This window comes from Anastrepha obliqua, chromosome 5 (assembly GCF_027943255.1).
Source record: "Anastrepha obliqua isolate idAnaObli1 chromosome 5, idAnaObli1_1.0, whole genome shotgun sequence".
NCBI lineage: Eukaryota > Metazoa > Arthropoda > Insecta > Diptera > Tephritidae > Anastrepha > Anastrepha obliqua.
The window spans coordinates 120886913-120899893 of NC_072896.1; positions in this window are offsets into that span (position 1 = coordinate 120886913).

Genomic DNA, 12981 nt, shown 5'->3' on the forward strand with positions numbered 1-12981 from the left:
AGAACAAGTGCAGCTGCTTGCCGGTTATTGCTGGGCTGAGCTAAAGGCATCCAGGCCAGTGAAGTAAATTTTGTATGATGTGCCGGCTTTGATGTCTTGCGTTACTTCCCCGATCCTGTTGGGCTGCTAGGGCTCTGCTAGACACACACTTGCTTTGTGCTTCGTTTGCTGCATTGCCTTTATTGCCACTTTAGACAGCTTAGCAGCGGCGCACAGTTGACGCTTCATTCCTTCACTTCCGCACGCAATCTCCGAGTATTGTACTAATTTTAACCGTTTTGTTCTACTCGCACTAAGCTGTCTTTGTTGCAGCACTCTTTGTCTTGTGTGTTGGCGACATTACCAGGAGGTTTTGTGGTGTTGCTGCACGTTTTAAACAACAGTCTTGGCATGGCTGCAGTTGCGTCTTTTTGCTGTTGCTTTCTTCAGCCATGCACTTCTTTGCTGTGCTTCTTGTTTGTGCTGCAAGTTGTTTTACTTTTGGCTGCTTACCACAGTTGGGGTGTTTGCTCCTCTCCAGGGTACTTGCGCTGGCTGTGCTGCTGCTTTGTGCAGAGTTGTACTCTACTCCATTCACTGCATGCCACAAGGCCAGCACCGGAGACTGCGGCAGCACCAGCACAAGTGTTATTTTTTATTAGGACTTCGTGTATAATTTATTGCACCCAAGAGAATAATCAAACAAGTTGGTGTTGTTAATGTTGCTGCTGATGCTCTGATTGGGGTTGTTGTTGTTTGCTCAACTATTTTTTCGACTACTTGTTTTTGGTTTTAAAAGCTTGCCCGCTTCGAAACTTCATTCTATTCTATTCGTTTGCTCACTGATTTTCTTTCGCTCCCTTTTGCGGCGCTGGATTAGTGAAAAGTTTGATGAGTTGAAACTTGGAGCCATGAAAAATTGTTGCTGCATGCTCTGGGCTACTCGAAGACGCCAGCGAAGCTCGTATTGTGGGTTGTATGTGTGGCTAATGCGCTGTGAAATGAAATTGCAAGTTCAGCAATCCTTCAATAACCGCTGTTACCACACGTGAATTCAACCCGCCTCTGAACTTAAGTGCGACTATACAAACTAACGTTTAAGTGCTTGAAGTAATTAAGTATTGATAGGCGGTTAGTATGTGTTGCATGCGCAGTAAAGTGTTGCACGTTGCCACTAACTTGCAGCGAAAATTTAAACTGGTGAAACGAGTTTCTTACTCAGAACAACTACAGGGTGGCTTAAGGATGACGCAGACCTTTGACAGCAATTATTTGTGAAACGAAAATTTTAATTTTTTTCTTCGGATAATTAGTGCTACAGCCTTACTCATGGAGCGAGGAGCCACACTCAGTTGAGCAATGAAAATTATTAGATTTTTAATATTTTTTAGCGTTTTTTCACTTCCATCATCATTAGCATTACTGTCTTGTCCAGTCCATTCCTTCTACAACTAAAGTTCTCCATTTCGACCGACCTTTTACTAAATCTTTCCAATTTGAGCTTCGCAATTTCCGCCGTTCAGCTGTGACTTCATCCAGCGTTTACTTGGCCTCTCTCGTTCTCTGCATCGATGCTCTTCGCTGTACGGAGCTTTGTTTTTGGACATTCTGTACGTATTATTGTGCTTTATTTCATATAAAAAAGGAGTTTTTGTGGAAGAAAGTGGGAAAAATTGTTTGCAAAAAAAAAAAACAAACAAAATTTAAAAAATTAAAAAAAAAGAATAAAAAAAATGAAGAAAAAATGAAGAAAAAATGAAAAATAAATAGTAAAGCGAAAATAAACAAAAAAATAAAAAAAATGTAAAAACATATACCAAAAAAAAAACAAAATAATAAAAAGAAAAATAAAACAAAAAAATGAAAAATGAAATTCAAATAATTAAAAGAATAATATTAAAAAAATATTAAAACAAAATGAAGTAAAATAAAAAAAATAATAAAAGCAGGTAAACAAATATAAATTAAAAAAATAAATAGTATACATAAAAAATAAAAAAAGGATAAAATAAAAAAAAATATCAATCCAGCTTTTATAAATTAAAAAATGGAAAAAATTAAGAAAGCCTAAAAATATAAACTGAAAAACAAAATGAAAAAATAAATTAAGAAAATATAAAGAAGTATAAAAAAAATAAATAAAATATAAAAAAGTATAAAAAAATTAAAAAAACAATAAAAAAATTCTTAAAAGAACAATTAAAAAAAGGAATAAAAAATAATAAAAAAATAGAAATTAAAAAAAATATTTAATCAAAAATAAAGCAGAAAATAAAAAAAAAGTTTTAAAAATAAAAAAAATATTAAAAAAATTAAAAAAAAGTAAAAGCAAATTAAAAAAAAAGTTAAGAAAAAATGAATATAAAGGTTAAAAAAATGAAAACCATGAAAAAATAGATAAAATTAAATTAAATAAACCCTTTGGTTGGGCACCTATTGCGGCGCGTCCCAGGTGGTGGATAGGGTACGCCACAGTTATCTTCTGTGGTTAAGTAGGTCATAGCCTTGGTAAAAGCCTACTCGCGTCAACCAACAACTATGGTAGGGGGAACAACATGCTGTGCAGTGTTACTGCACGCGTGCCGTAACTGCCATAATTGCTGGCATTCACCCATATCCACTTCGGTGGAAGGCGAGAAGCCACTCGTATTAGTAGGTCATGTCTCTGCTAATACGAATGGAATAAACATGGACTCACGGGGAGAAGGTCACTTCCTTATATCAAAGGCTACCAATCCAAGGTGGAACAGCACACGCCGAGGGATGCATGGCTTAGGGTGAGCTAAGTCGCTATTATGCGGACTCTGGGGCACCTGTCGCACCCCAGTTTCAATTCGACTTACCACGGCATAGGGCTCTGGCGTGGCGAACCCCATTATTTCCCTACCTAAATCCCAGGTTACGACTGCTGACACTTCATCTGAGTGACCGCACCGCAAAAATGTTCAAATCAACAAACACGAAACAAACAACAAATTCCTTCCCGACGCGGAAGACCTGTTGGCTCCACCAAATTTATGGCGGGGTCAAAAACCACCCTTTCGGTGGCGAAAGTGCTCGCTAAGAGCAAAACCGTCAAAGAGACACCACCGCATTCCCTTGAGGCTTCTACTTCCTCCAAAACCGACTCGGTTGCGGAGAACCAATTGATCACCAAATCTGTTTTGCCAGAAACTGGGAAAACAAGTCGGACAGAAGTCTCCAGAAAACCCATCTCTCCTCATCTCCGTCGATACAGAGATCGAAGACGCGCCACTTTCCTTATGGAAAAGCTCGGCAAAACCTTTGAGGAGGAGCTGTACGACCAACAAAAGTCAACTCTCGATTGGACCCGGGAGTTCCTTCGGAAGTATGAGGCGTCCAGAGAAAAACCGAGTGCAGCTAAGCGGCAGCGGTCTTCAGAGGATCCTCCTAGTTCCAACGACCCCAAGAAGCATAAAACTTCCTCTGAAGTCAAATTACGCAAGTTCTGCGAAGTTGCCAGAGATAGTCTGGTCATGGCGGTGGTGGATAAAAGCCACCCTGACGGTTTCATCTCTCCATCAAACTGGAAGATTGTGGAGAGAAAACTTCAGTTGGGCTACCTGGACGTTCTGAAGCAGAACCCAGGACCTGGCGCGGGTTGGTTCCAAGCAAGCAAAAAAAATTCAGTTTTTATAAGTTGTCTTAGTTATATCAAAAAAAAAAACAAAAAACGAAAACCTGTCATTCAAATTTATTTTTTAAGGATTACTTGTGGAAGAAAGAGCAATTTTTAGCAAAAAAAAAATCCCAAAAAAGCAGGAACAAATTAAAAAAAAAACTAAAAACATTACGAAAAAAAAATATGTAAAAAGAATTAAAAATTAAAAAATATACATATATACAAAAAATTTAAAATTAAAAAAAATATGTATATAAAAATTAAATAAAAAGAAAAAAAGAAAATAAAAAAGTCAAATCCAGCTTTTATAAGTATTCTTTGTTATATGAAAAAAAATCTGCATTCCTCAAAAAGATTATTTTTTAAAGTCATTGCTACTCTTTAGCTGTTTTTAACTTGCAATTTCTTATTCGAAATTCTTATATAAAATTGCATACTCAAAATTTTCTAAATTTCTATAAACTCCTTACAAAAAGTTCAAAATTTAGCTGTAAATTTATTCAAGTTTTCTACATTTTTTATAAATGTTAAAGTTTTATTTATAGGGGTTTGTTTAAAGAATGTATATTATTTAGAAAAAAGTTACAGCATCTACATCGATTTCTCCAAAGCATTCGATAAAGTCTCTCATAAGTTATTGATTCATAAACTAGCTTGCCTAGGCTTTCACTTTATTGTTTTGCAATGGCTTAAGTCGTACTTAGCGCAACCAGTGGTGTGTTGTCTCTATTGACGGCGTGTCATCAGAACTCTTCCGTGCAATGTCCGGCGTCCCCCAGGACGGTATTCGAGGTCCGCTTTTTTTCGTTGTTTTAGTTAGTGACATTAGTTCCTGCTTGAAAGTTTTCTCGTTAATAAATTCCGCAGCTGGTATGAATCTGAATCTTCAAACTAAGATTGACAGCTAGATCGCATCTTAGCTTAAATATTAGAAAATGCTTTCATGCCACTTACTCAAAATTGCATTTTATTTATGAAAGCTCCTATAGTTTGCTAGCCTAGCCATCAAATAAAAGGCCTCGGTGTTATTTTTGATAGGAAATTTACATTCATTAATCACATTAATTTTATCATTTCAACATCGTATGCGATGCTTGGTTTCATTCGGCGGAATAGCTCAGAGGTTGCGGAATCATACGCATTCAAATTACTTTACATCTCTTTTGTACGCTCTCACCTTGAGTGTGCCACTATTATTTGGTGGCCTTATCATTAATACTCAATCCATAAGTTTTGAAAAAATTCAGAAGGCTACAGTACAGTATACTTACGATTTTTTGAATCTATTCCATCATATAGTGCGCGTTTACTTCTTCTAAATCACAAGCCTCTAGAAAGTAGAAGATCTATTCTCTTTACTTTCGTATATGACTTTATAAAGGGAGGTTTTGACTGTGCTGCCCTTCTGGAAAAAATTAACTTTAATGTTCCAAGAAGAGAACTTTGAAATTCCGAAGTATTCGAAATTGATGTAAGTAATAAAAAAACATTTTTAATTATCAAAAAAATCAGCATCCACTCAGTTATGCTCGCCACTGTAGTCTCATATATTTATAAGTCATAAGCAAAGTCTTAAAAAATTATCATAGTTCTGAACGCGCCTTTAATTTTCTTGTGATAAATCAGCTCCTAAAACTATATCTGCGCTAGAAATTGTTTCATTAAAATATGCATCATTGAAGATGCGTCACAGTACACCAATTTTAGGAGTCGCTCAAGCTCCACTTTAAGCATAAATTCTAGACTTTCAAAACTGAGAGCAGCCAGGTAGTATAGTCTAGTTTTAGAGAGAGCCGGGCAGTAGCATAGAAGATGCTCCAGGGTTTCGCCATGTTTTAAGCCAATCTAGCGAAATAAGTCACTGTCTACTTCTGGGTGACAATAGAAACCTCATTTATTTGGCATTCTCGATTTCTAGAAGTCAAAAACAGGTTAGTTGAACTATTCGACAAGCTGAAAATTTCTTCTTTTAATGAGGAAGAATTTTTGAAAAGAGAAGCTATCGACTTCCTTCAACGAAAACAAAATGTGTTTTTTGGTTATTTTATTCCCGCTTTAGTGCCCATCAAAATGAAAATGCGACGTTTAGCTTCCGAAAACTTAAAATTTTTTACGGTAATTGATATTCAAATGCAACAAAGTTACAACAAAAGTTTGAAAAATATTTTCGTTTGCACTCTGACTCCTCAAATCAAATAAAATTTTGAAAGGTCTTGCCTTGAAAGTGCAGAGTCAAACTCGCTAGACGATGTCTGATGTCCGAGATAAAGTTGAAGAATATGCGATGCAGTTAATAAAAACAACAGATAGCAAAACAAAGAAATTTGCAGACTTCCTTCCATAAGTGTTGAATCATCATTTTTCGAATTCGATAAGGTGTCCATGGATTTTCGATTAAACTTTGTTTTTTCCATGGCGGATCTATAGCAAACCATGTAGTTTTTCACTTGAATGGCGATGATAGAGCTTTGATAGTTTGCACCGCTTTTTTCATTTGTTTATTTCATATACTTCGTTAAAAGAAGTCTCGAAACTTTCAGGAAAATATTGAAATTCAGGATAACGGTATCTCGGGATTCGTTCATTTGCGTATTTCATATATAGGGTGGGCCATGTAAAATTTGCTTTTTTAATCGGCTATAAAAAAAACTAATCAATATTTTTTCAAACTTTTTTTTTATTTTGAAGATTGAACATTGTCATTTATGAATGAAAAATAATATCGTTCAAATGACCATCAAAAGGCCATTCGATCAACTCAATTTTTAAGCACATTTTCGATTGTTTGGGCTCCAATTTTATGAATGGCAACTTCGATTTCGTGTTTTAAAGCATCAATCGTCTCTGGATGGTTCGCATAGCATTTGTCCTTAACGGCTCCCACAAAAAATAGTCCAACGGGCTTAAATCACAGCTCCGAGGCGGCCAATTGATATCGGAATTCAAAAACGGTAGCCAAAAGTTCGAGTGTAACTTTGGCAGTGTGACAAGTTGCACCGTCCTGTTGAAACCAAATGTCGTCCAGTCATCCTCTTCAATTTTTGGAAACAACTCGTTGAGCATGCCACGGTAACGCTCGCTATTTACTGTAACCGCGGAAAAAGTTGAAGACTCACCACTTTGGAAATAGGTTTTCAATATTTCCCAATTTTGTTCAAGCGTATAGCGTCCCATTTCGTAAATGTCAAACCTTTAAGTAAATTATGAACACATTTGACATGTCATTTGTGTTACCATTCTCAAAAAAATAGGTGGCTCAAAAAGCAAACGCTATATGGCCCACCCTGTACTTCCCGAAATTTTCGAGACTTGAACAATATTGAAATTCAGGAAACCGGTATCTCGGGATTGGTTCAACCTATTCAAAAGAAATAGTAATTCATATACAAGCAGTACAAGTACGCAAGTATGGGTGAAACGTAATTTACATATGCACACATACACACACATACATAAATAATTCTTTATATTCAGCGCTGAGGAAATGATAAAACGAATTTCTTTAAGATCCAGCAAAACTTTTGTCATTTCGTTAGCTCAAAACTCTAACCACATATTGGAGTAGACTTTGGCGTCCTTCTAACTTCATTGCACTCCTCTTAGCTGCAATTTGCCGCTCTCAAGTCGAGTTGCTGCTGTTGCAATTTAGCTGCAATTAAAGTTAGTCAAATGTCGTAAAAACCCTGGTAATTAAGCAAAAGTGCCGCCAGCGACAGAGAAGAAAGTCTTCAAAGCTTGGCAATAAATGTTCGGGGAACAAGCGACGAGAGTTCGAAAAGTTATAAAACGACTGTCAGCCGGCATATAAAAAAGTGGAATAAAATACAATGGAAATACTCGACCAGATTTTAGTGATGTTGTAAAGAAGCGAAAAAAGCTATAAATAGAACAAAAAAAAAAAAGAAAAAAGAGAGAAAACTCGTGCATAGTCATAGAAGTAGCCGACAAAAGCGAAAAATGTGTAGTAATTCCTTGTTGTATTCCTTTAACGGTACTAGCACTTAAATATTCTGCTTGATGCCACAAAATTACTGCTATTAAAGGCTGTAGAAAAACTAAAATGTTAGCGGCTGCGATGCGCTAAAACGTCAGTTGGCACTCACTTCGCTTTTCTTTGATGTTTGAATATTAAAAAGAAAAAAAATATTAAGTGAAAAATGCATGTGTATGTGTGCTAGTTGCCATTTTATTTGAGTATTTTATGATTGAATGGCGACTGAAAGGATTTGCTGGTGGAGCAGAAGAAGTATGGGAATTATGGCAGTTGAAACAATGAAGCTTCATTAAAACAATTACAGTGCGAATAAAGGGGAAAGAAAGCGTTTAGTTAATGCAGATGTTTATGCTTTAAATTGACCTTTTTTCAAATTATATAATTCTCCATTTACACCCGATTAGTCGAGGGTGAGTGGGGTCATAGTGAAGAAGGATTGATCAGATTTTGTGTTACTTAGCTTGGATTTGCATGTTCTGCTCTGGGATGGTCCGCCACTACCTGATGCACTCGGTTCACGGTTTTAGGAATAACACCTGTTTAGTTTGTTTGGGAGAGGCATTAAGAAGACAAGAATTCTGCGTGTTCGGCGATTTACTGCTATCGAAAAAAATGGATCAAAGAAGTTGCATCAAAAATTGAATTAAGTGCTCAAAACACTTGAAATATTCACAGTGGTATACAGTGAAAGTACTCTGAGTAAAAAAAGTGCGTGTAGCATAGTACACATAACAGAAGTGAAACTTTCAAGGCAGACAAAGAAAGAGGGAGAGACCCGAGACAGAATGAGAGGGAGAGAAAAAGAAAATATATATCTAAATAAATTCACAACATTTGTAGAGAATACAAATAGACAAAATTTACACAAAGGGGAGTAGGGACGAGGTGTAGGTAAATGCCGGACACAAACCGTGGCAACAACGCGCACAACTCCGACCGTTTATCACCCGCATAAACGCACAAATTACCGCAAGGCAATACCAATAAATCCCACGCCGGAATGGATAGAACTTTATAGTACGCACAAGCACTAGCCTGGAAACAGAAATAATGCCAAAAAGTAGGCACCAAAAAAAAAAAACCTAAAAAAATTGGGACCAAAAAACGTCACAAACTAGTAGGCACCAAGGAAATATAACGCCAAAAAGTATGCAGTGTTATTTCTCACTGGAAATTAGCAACCACAAGGAAAAACTCAAGAAAAATACCCTAAAGTGTATCTAAAATACCTTCCACGTTATATCTTTTTTCTCTCTCGCGGAACGAAAATACCCAAAACGTTGCATGGCCTTGAAAACGCCCCCGCACATCAACAATCGATGAAAATGTTGAGAAAGTGAGGAAAATTGTTATGAGGAATCGTCAAACAACAATTACAGAAGTTGCTGAGGATGTTGGCATATCGGTTGGCTCATGCCATGCAATATATTTGGAAACTTTGGGCAGGAAGCGTGTGGCAGCGTAGTTCGTTCCAAATTGCTGAATTTTGACCAAAAACAACGTCGCATGAGCATCGCTCAGGAATTTTTAAATATTGTCAACGAAGACCCAGATTTGCATAGAAGGGTCATAACTGGTGACGAATCGTGGATTTATGATTATGACATCGCAACCAAAGCCAATCGTCACAATGTTAGGGTCCTGGGGAGCCAAGGCCAAAAAAAGCACGCCAAGTTCGATTAGATGTCAAGGTTTTGCTCACTGTTTTCTTCGATTATCATCTGGAGTTCTTACCACAAAGTCATGCGGTAAATAAGGAGTATTACCTTGAAGTTATGCACTCAGTGCACTCAGAAGTGTACTCACGTATTCACCAGATTTCACCCCCTGCGATTTTTTCCTGTTCCTAAGATTGAAGAGACCCATTGAAGGGCGGCGTTTTGCGACAATTGAGGAGATTAAAATCGAATCGCTGAGAGAGCTCAAGGACATACCAAAAAGTGCATATCAGAACTGAGATAAAATAGAAATTAATGAATAAATAAATATTTTGTGAGAAAAATTAAAATTCACCTTATTTTTGGAACACAACTTGTACTTTTTTTATTTAATTTTTTTCCTTGATCACCTCACTGGAGACCATAGGGTCTCGACAAGACTCTTACAACAGCACGGTTTTGTTTTTGCGCCGTCCCAAGTGATGTCGTCCGCAGCCTCTGCTCCCTAGCGGGTTCTAGTTCAGTGCTGTTGTCATGGTGCCATCTGCTGGTTTTCAAAGCGTGTGACCTATCCATCCCAACTTTCAGCGCTTGATTTGCCATAGGATAGATTCTTTATTCATTGATCTCCCCAGCGCGTCGTTGCTGATAGTTACGATCCTCATTCCGCCTAAAAGTACCTCCCAAAAATTACTGTAATTGTACTGCTGCTCTCACTGTTAAGATAAAGTAAAGTTGAGACTTATGACAGAAACAAACCGAAAGTAAGACTCTGCCAAAGCTCAGTTCGCTTTAAGCAAAAATTTCCATTTTACACACACACTTACACTTATCAGACGTACATCATTATTTTGCACTTAAGAACGATTATTTTACATTACAAGCCCAAAAGGCCATGAGACGCTACTAACAAGCACGCATCAGCAGCTAATATGTTTTAGATAACGACGCCTTTACTGTAGCTGTAGCAAGCCAGTCCAGGCACCAACGACAGCAGCAACAGGCACAACAAGGCTCCGGTCATGCGTATTTAAAAAAGCATAAAGCGCACTATTCAAGTAGTTTACACACACAAATGCACACACACGGTACACAAAAAATGAAACTCTTTTTCGCATTATTTCTCCCTTAAAAATAAAAATAAAAAATAAAAAAACATTGAAGATTTTCTGTGACCTCAGCAAAACTTGCAGCAGCGGCTTATATCCTAGCTTGGTTGTGAGGAAAGTTGCGACTTATAAAAGTTGCTTAAGGCTTATCCTTTCCACGTACCTTTTCTACTGTTCGTTCGCTTGTTTTTTCTCATAGCCCAACGCTTACTACGCTTTTTCCTTGGCAGTAAATCTCACTAAAATCCCACAACAACCGAAGGGCCATTAAAATGAAATTAATTTTTTATAAAGCACTGTCATTCGGTTACAACACACACACACACATGTAGGCGCACATATGAACACATAAAATGATCGCTTTCTTTCGTGTTGCTTGCCCATTTAATGATACAACTGCGCGGTCGCAGCATTGCGACCTGGAAATTACAAAAAAAAAATGGCTTTGATGAAAGGATGAAACATAATAATTTTCCCATTTGTGGCGGCTCAATGAGAGGAATATTTTACAGTTACGAAATGGGCAAAAAATGAGAGTTAAAAATTTCCTTCTTTGCGCTTTTCTTGCAAGAGTTCAGAGAATATAAGAATTTAATATGGATTTTATTAGCAGCCAGCGTTAGAGACGCGATAGGTTCAAGCCGCAATTCTGCTCCGAGTTTGTTCAAGTCACTGCCTGTTGTGCTGCCATTCATAGGTGAAAGTGGCGTGAGTTTTCATAGCTTTCACATGGCTGTGCTGTTAAATATCTATTTAAATTATCAATGCAACATTGAAAGGAACTTTCAATAATTTTGACAAATTTTTATTTCTCTAATAGAAAAACATGTTTGCAGGGACGCCACTTACTCAAAATTTTCCAAAAATCTTAAAAATTATCCACTGACTTCTGTTATGGTTTCTTGCTGGAAAACTGTGCTTTGCATTGATTAGCAAATAAAGTTTTACCTTAGGTTTTTGAAAACTTTCTGCGCATTCGTAGTCGTACTGAATTCTCATTCTCACTTACGAGGGTCGTTTGAAAAGTTTGAGCATATATAAAAATTACCTAAATGATTGCTTAACTGCATTTTTATTTTTCGACAAAGTCTTCTTTTAGGCTTATAAACTTCGTCCAACGCTGTTCTGGTTTGTTGATTCATTCTGAATGAATAGAATTTGTCGAGGTGTAAAAAATAGCCATTCGTTTCTGCAATCACCACCTCGTTTGAATAACATCGGCCAGGCATTTCTTCAAATTGGGCAACAAATAGTGGCCTGAGTGATCGGAAGGAGTTAAGTAGAACAGGCTAGTTAGAAGCTCATTTCCATTACTTTGACTTCTTTGATTCAAACGAAAGCCAAACATAAAGAAATAAGCCGATCTGACTGAAACTTGGTGCGTGCGTTCTTCCAAGAGCTGCTGGTAACCCAATTTAACCTCACTATGGTCCAGTAGTATCTTCTCTCTGAACTAGGACTTAGGATAAAAAATTTGGGGGGTGTTCTGCAAAAATGATAAACAAAATTTCCATGAAAAAAAGTAAAATGTTTTGTTATAACTTATATTATTATACATAATTTGAAAGAAAGAGGCCCATAGTGCTTTGATTATTAACAGGAAATATGCAAGTTAACTTCAGAAATGGTATAGGAATCGTTGGAAAGCCTCACCGAAGTATTGAAAGCTCTGAATGGGAGGAAAACCTTGTCATTATGACTTTCATAGTTTATGAAATTCAAAAATTGTATTACATTACTTACAAAAAGTGTCGCCAAAAGAGGCTTTAATACATCATAGGGAACATTACAATATTAGTTGTAGACAGTGAACCAAAAATCGAGGCTATGGACAATATAATCATAAAAGTTGTTTAGAGAAAGTTTTATTTGGACCGCTATGAGACAGGTTAGTAGTAGCCAGCTAATGACAATTGTTATTGTGACATCCTTTCTGCGTAGTAGAGGAGGATCCGCAGGTACGGACAATATTTGTTCGATCGAATGTTGGATTATGCCTGAACGCTTCTAAGGTCATATCCGTGCTGGCCTGCAATGACAAATATGCCTCAATTACTTGTATTATAATTAGTCGCGCCGTCTTTGGGCGCATTGCGTCGAAAGATATGCTTTCCAATGTTGTCTACTTCTCGCTTTCGCCTTAATTTGGGTCCATGAGAGAGATTCGTCCATTTCTAAAAAAATATTCATTAAGGCTACCTCGCCAAGATCCTTTAGGGCGTCCCTTCCGGTGCGAACATTGCGGGTTCCAGTCCAGTACCATTCTACTTATGTCGGTCGTTGGCTTATGCAACGTATGCTCAATCCAGTTCCATTTGTGCTCGCGTATTGATTTTTGTCTGCTTCGTTTGAAACCCAATTGTCGGACCACCAGATTCGGAGAATTGTTCTTAGACAGTGGCTCAGAAATATCTGCAGCTTCCGCGTTGCAGCAGTTACAGACATCAACTATGTTTCACAGCCATATATATCCGGACGGACTTAACATTCGAATTGAAAATTCGTAATTTGGTACGCATTGTCAGCTGTTTGGAAAACCAGACCTTTTGAGGCTTGCAAAAGTTCTTTGGCTTTTTTGGTTGCATCGATATCGTCTTT